The sequence below is a fragment of the Caenorhabditis elegans genome, chromosome IV (genome assembly GCF_000002985.6).
Source record: "Caenorhabditis elegans chromosome IV".
NCBI classification, from domain to species: Eukaryota; Metazoa; Nematoda; class Chromadorea; order Rhabditida; family Rhabditidae; genus Caenorhabditis; species Caenorhabditis elegans.
Window position 1 is genome coordinate 6,673,228 of NC_003282.8, and position 7,196 is coordinate 6,680,423.

Sequence of the window (7,196 nt, forward strand, 5' to 3'; positions counted from 1 at the left end):
CAAAAGTTCAATATATTTCTGATTAAATCTATATGTATATGAATGCCATGCGTCATACACACCAGTTTTAAAAAATAGTTCCAGTTATTTCGAAAAACTTGAAAGTTATTCATAGCTTGAAAAACGAGCCATCGTGTTCTAAAAAGAATAAATGTTGGGACATGTTTCAAAAGTTCAATATATTTCTGATTAAATCTATATGTATATGAATGCCATGCGTTTGTACATATCATTAACTCTCATTACTCATTAAAAAATAGTTCCAGTTATTTCAAAAAACTTGAAAGTTATTCATAGCTTGAAAAACGGGCCATCGTAATCTAAAAAAAACATAAATTGGGACATGTTTCAAAAGTTCAATATATTTCTGATTAAATCTTTATGTATATGAATGCCATGCGTTTGTACATATCATTAACTCTCATTACTCATTAAAAAATAGTTCCAGTTATTTCAAAAAACTTGAAAGTTATTCATAGCTTGAAAAACGAGCCATCGTGTTCTAAAAAAAAATAAAAGTTGGGACATGTTTCAAAAGTTCAATATATTTCTGATTAAATCTATATGTATATGAATGCCATGCGTTTGTACATATCATTAACTCTCATTACTCATTAAAAAATAGTTCCAGTTATTTCAAAAAACTTGAAAGTTATTCATAGCTTGAAAAACGGGCCATCGTAATCTAAAAAAAACATAAATTGGGACATGTTTCAAAAGTTCAATATATTTCTGATTAAATCTATATGTATATGAATGCCATGCGTTTGTACATATACACACCAGTTTTAAAAAATAGTTCCAGTTATTTCGAAAAACTTGAAAGTTATTCATAGCTTGAAAAACGAGCCATCGTGTTCTAAAAAGAATAAATGTTGGGACATGTTTCAAAAGTTCAATATATTTCTGATTAAATCTATATGTATATGAATGCCATGCGTTTGTACATATCATTAACTCTCATTACTCATTAAAAAATAGTTCCAGTTATTTCAAAAAACTTGAAAGTTATTCATAGCTTGAAAAACGGGCCATCGTAATCTAAAAAAAACATAAATTGGGACATGTTTCAAAAGTTCAATATATTTCTGATTAAATCTATATGTATATGAATGCCATGCGTTTGTACATATCATTAACTCTCATTACTCATTAAAAAATAGTTCCAGTTATTTCAAAAAACTTGAAAGTTATTCATAGCTTGAAAAACGGGCCATCGTAATCTAAAAAAAACATAAATTGGGACATGTTTCAAAAGTTCAATATATTTCTGATTAAATCTATATGTATATGAATGCCATGCGTTTGTACATATCATTAACTCTCATTACTCATTAAAAAATAGTTCCAGTTATTCCAAAAAACTTGAAAGTTATTCATAGCTTGAAAAACGAGCCATCGTGTTCTAAAAAAAAATAAAAGTTGGGACATGTTTCAAAAGTTCAATATATTTCTGATTAAATCTATATGTATATGAATGCCATGCGTTTGTACATATCATTAACTCTCATTACTCATTAAAAAATAGTTCCAGTTATTTCAAAAAACCTTAAAAGTTATTCATAGCTTGAAAAACGAGCCATCGTGTTCTAGAAAAAAATAAAAGTTGGGACATGTTTCAAAAGTTCAATATATTTCTGATTAAATCTATATGTATATGAATGCCATGCGTTTGTACATATCATTAACTCTCATTACTCATTAAAAAATAGTTCCAGTTATTTCAAAAAACTTGAAAGTTATTCATAGCTTGAAAAACAAGCCATCGTGTTCTAAAAAAAATAAAAGTTGGGACATGTTTCAAAAGTTCAATATATTTCTGATTAAATCTATATGTATATGAATGCCATGCGTTTGTGCATATCATTAACTCTCATTACTCATTAAAAAATAGTTCCAGTTATTTCAAAAAACTTGAAAGTTATTCATAGCTTGAAAAACGAGCCATCGTGTTCTAAAAAGAATAAATGTTGGGACATGTTTCAAAAGTTCAATATATTTCTGATTAAATCTATATGTATATGAATGCCATGCGTTTGTACATATCATTAACTCTCATTACTCATTAAAAAATAGTTCCAGTTATTTCAAAAAACTTGAAAGTTATTCATAGCTTGAAAAACAAGCCATCGTGTTCTAAAAAAAATAAAAGTTGGGACATGTTTCAAAAGTTCAATATATTTCTGATTAAATCTATATGTATATGAATGCCATGCGTTTGTGCATATCATTAACTCTCATTACTCATTAAAAAATAGTTCCAGTTATTTCAAAAAACTTGAAAGTTATTCATAGCTTGAAAAACGAGCCATCGTGTTCTAAAAAGAATAAATGTTGGGACATGTTTCAAAAGTTCAATATATTTCTGATTAAATCTATATGTATATGAATGCCATGCGTCTGTACATATACACACTCATTAAAAAATAGTTCCAGTTATTTCAAAAAACTTGAAATTTATTCATAGCTTGAAAAACGGGCCATCGTAATCTAAAAAAAGTAAAAGTTGACACATGTTTCAAAAGTTCAATATATTTCTGATTAAATCTATATGTATATGAATGCCATGCGTCTGTACATATACACACTCATTAAAAAATAGTTCCAGTTATTTCAAAAAACTTGAAAATTATTTATAGCTTGAACAACGGGACATCGTAATCTAAAAAAATAAAAGTTGGGACATGTTTCAAAAGTTCAATATATTTCTGGTTAAATCTATATGTATATGAATGCCATACGTTTGTACATATACACACCAGTTTTAAAAAATAGTTCCTGTTATTTCAAAAAACTTGAAAGTTTTCATATCTTGAAAAACGGGCCATCGTGTTCTAAAAAAAATAAAAGTTGGGACATGTTTCAAAAGTTCAATATATTTCTGATTAAATCTATATGTATATGAATGCCATGCGTTTGTACATATCATTAACTCTCATTACTCATTAAAAAATAGTTCCAGTTATTTCAAAAAACTTGAAAGTTATTCATATCTTGAAAAACGTGCCATCGTAATCTAAAAAAAGCAAAAGTTGGGACATGTTTCAAAAGTTCAATATATTTCTGATTAAATCTATATGTATATGAATGCCATGCGTTTGTGCATATCATTAACTCTCATTACTCATTAAAAAATAGTTCCAGTTATTTCAAAAAACTTGAAAGTTATTATTAGCTTGAAAAACGAGACATGGTGTTCTAAAAAAAAGTAAAAGTTGAGACATGTTTCAAAAGTTCAATATATTTCTAATTAAATCTATATGTATATGAATGCCATACGTTTGTACATATACACACCAGTTTTAAAAAATAGTTCCTGTTATTTCAAAAAATTTGAAAGTTATTCATATCTTGAAAAACGGGCCATCGTGTGGAGCCCGTTGATAAAGTAGTAGTCGGAATCGTCTAGGCTTCAGCTAACCTGGCCCAGACTTCCCAACTCAAATGCATCTGAATACCTGAAGGAGAGAGAGAGAGAGAAATAGCACGAACGAATGAGTACTCGAAAACCTATTTATTGGTCTAACGGGCCAGAATAAATAGGAGAAAACAAGTAAGGCGGGTAAACAATAAAGTACATGGAAAAAGAGGGATGATGTTCTTCTCGATAAAAAACCATGAACAGTTACACGCGAGTGGATCTTGATAAGGTGGTGAAAATAGGATAATTAAACATAAAGCTAACAATCAAATCACGTGGAAAATGAGGTACGTGTTGACGGGGAAGTTGTGCGAGTGGCGGTAACAACCTACGCAACAAACATAGCAACTGCCCTCTACGCCAGCAACTCCACCGCTCCGCCGCCGCTTTGCGCGGTCTCTTCCTCGCGCTATGAGATATGAATCGAGATATGAATAACTTTCAAGTTTTTTGAAATAAGAAACCCGTATTATTGCACTTCGAGTCGTCAAGATTGACAATTGACCGTCAGAATTGACGACACTCCCGGGGGGAGGGCGGAACAGAAGATGTGACGCTCTCTTAATCCAAGTTTTTTGATGTATCAGACTATGGATATTATTGATATCTAGACTCTGGTGTACTGTATTAGCAGAAACGTGTGAAATGACACGTTATCTTGTCTTGGTTATCAGTTTTGGATGGATACTTGCTATTTCTGTTTTCTGCGGTATTTGCAGCTTGGAAATTAGCAGTAGATAGCTCGGAGTTAAAGTGTTCGACATGATTGCAGTCAATCTCTGTTTGATCTTCTGATAGTCTTCTGATAGACTTGTTCTTATTATTTCTGATATTAAAGTTTCCGTATTTTTCGACTGTAAAGCTTTTGTTCAATTGTAATCGACTATTATATTTATGAAAAAAATCACTTTGTGATTTGTACAGTACGATTTTTCGGAAAGGTTGGAAAGTTGGAAAATGAGGTAACAGCACTGGGCAGGACTTGTTGTCCTTGTAGATGGCAGACAAGCGTCGTTGTCTTCGTCGATGGTGTGGTCCTGGTTGTGTTTTCGAACCTGCACCAATGCTGACATGACCTGACATATCCAGTACTTCAACACTTATTCCGAAAAACCATTTTTGGCGACTGGGTTTAGACTCGGCTAACACAATTTTAACTTATCCGGGAATTAGCCTAATTGCTTGATCTTGTTGGATAGAGTGACAACGTGTTTATTGAGCACCATGTGAAACTAACACATTTTATTAACTTATCCGGGAATTTAGCCTAACGGTTCAATCTTGTTTGAATCGAGTGGCAGCGTGTCTTTGATGTTGTTGGAAATACTCCGAGGTGAATCAAATTTACTGATCGTAAGACCGTCATCCGCTGGATTTGGTGTCAATGATCGTCATATATCACAATTGGTTTATGTGATACTCTTGGAAGCGTTGGCAATTGGGATCTCTCTAGCGCGGTACAAACCGTGGGAACCAACATAAATGTTTAGATCAGTGTCAAATTGTTGAGATAGAGCTTCCCATTTCATGGTAGTATTCCTGGATGGAGGTGATTGTGTGTGGCTTTGTCTTATCTCGTAGTACATGGTTAAATCGGTTCTTTTGGTGATTTTCTTTCCTTTTCTTGTTGCATTCCTGGATGGAGTTGAATGCTATTTCTTATTGAGGGTTACAATGGAGACAAGTTTTCTCATTAATTGAAAACACATGTAAGGTACGAGTGGATGGTACTTTCGTCATTTTGTTGTGCAAAAATGATAGTTCTCAAGCTAGGTTTTATTTTGGCTCGGGGAAAATTGACATTTTTTGGAATTGGATTTAGAATTTCAGAAAGCGCGAGTGGGGTTTTCTGGTGTATCCCATAGTATTTCAATTTCAACGTTCTGTATCCAGTTATTAAAATCTCAGGCTAAGAATTCAGGATTCTTGCACAGGCATTAAGCTCAGAGATACTCATTCCGCGTGTTGCGGTCTCTTTATTGACAGATATTTTTCTGAGAGAAATCATAATATTGCCGGATCGACATTAGTCTGTTCCAGAACATTTTTAGAGTTTTCTTTGCATTGGATATATTCCAAGAATTGAGCACATGAACAGATTGTGGGCATGTAGTTTTCCTAGAGCTGCATTTTAGATGTTTTGCCTTGAGACAGAGAACAGAATTTGCACTAATGCTAATGATAAGTTTTCAATTCCGGCTCGTCCTTCGATCACACACACTGGTATTTGATCTTGTTCTTGCTGATCTGTAGGCTTTTGGGAAACAATAATACGTATAGATCGCATTTGGATTGTAATTCCGATTATGCTGAATCTCTATTGTATAATGTGTTTCACGTATTTTGTTTCGCTGACTTTTGGATTTGTCATGAATTTTCATTTAAATGGACTTTTGTAGAGCCATAGAGTGAACATTTTGGTACTATGTGTACATCAAGATCGATGAGATTAACCCGAGTGGATGGAGCTTGTATCAATTTTTTGATGCGATTTGTCTCTTTGTAAGCAGATCTTATTTGATTGATTCTTATGAATCAAGTCTTCAAGCGAGTTTCATTAATATTCGTAAGATTGCACAGTTTATTTGGCAGTTTGTGGCTTATAGTAAGTTTTCGTCGTGATTGACAGACTGCTTGAATAATAATCATTACTCAATTCTTACTTTTCGTTTTTCAATTGTTTGGGAATGTTCCAGAGAGCTTTTTATTTTTAACAGATTAATTTAAATCGGATGTTTGAGTTGTTTGTTCAGCTCGTTCAATTGAAAAATTTATGATTATTGAATAATGAAATGATTTTCACTTTCACTTTGTATGTACTGTGTGTTAATCAGAATAAATTGAGTAAAAAACGCTTGAAGTTGGTTTGTGAATCAGTAATACCTGGAGGTTTTAGTGGAATTGATTTTCTCGATGCATTCGCTTATTACCACTTTCTTTTCCAAGGTATTTAGTTTTATTCTTGAATTTTTTAAGTTTTTGACTTCTTCATTCAAATAATATAGGTTTGTTCTTGATATGGAGTAGATTTGAGATCGGAAATATGTGATTTTTGAAGATATATTTTATGCTTCTTGGATAAACCGACTTTCAACATGAATACTACTGTACTCTTGGAAGTTCTCAATACGATAACATTTGAAGAGGCAGGAAATGAACGGTGTTCATTTCAATCAACTGAGTAGTCTCTAGATTGTTCTGCTGAATCTTGTCTTATTGTGGAATAATATTTAGCGAGTGGACGATTTCTTGATATTATGAATATCATTGTTCATTCAATGTAGTGTAGGTATTTGTATTTGATGATAACCGTCGATTTTTTCTTCGAGAAAAAATATTTTATGTTTGGTTTAGGAAGCTGTTGAAAATCAGCTTCTACTGATCATATTTCTCCGTCTTTAACTGTATTCGGAATTTGCGTGGAGTTTTCTTTTACGATTTCTTTTTTTAGATTAATCGTAATGAAATAACTAAATAGAGGTGATTTCAATCATATCTGTGATTTCAGCCTTTCCCACAGTTCCTCCCAACGTATTTTATTTGAAATTTTTGAATTGAAGAAAGTCTTTACTTTTTGATTCAAGTTTGCAATATTTGTAATTTTTCTTCTGATATTGCTTTTTCAGATGGTTTAGTGTGTTGCTTCAGTAGTTATTTTGGCAGCTTTTTTTCTGGATTGTAAATCAATTTCCCTTTTTGTTTCATTTGCAATTGGAATGATATTGTTTCAAATCCAATGGGCACATTCGACTTTTGATCTTCATATTCTTAACTG

General features: G+C 32.2%; 2 non-coding genes across 2 annotated transcripts; one reads left to right on the forward strand and one right to left on the reverse strand.

The window, feature by feature from the left end:
- Positions 1-4,784: 4,784 nt before the first annotated feature.
- Positions 4,785-4,805, reverse strand: 21ur-12285. Its single transcript, NR_055929.1, has one exon.
- Positions 4,806-6,450: 1,645 nt separating this feature from the next.
- On the forward strand, positions 6,451-6,471 carry 21ur-14257. The gene has a single exon (NR_055930.1).
- The last annotated feature ends 725 nt before the right edge of the window (positions 6,472-7,196 follow it).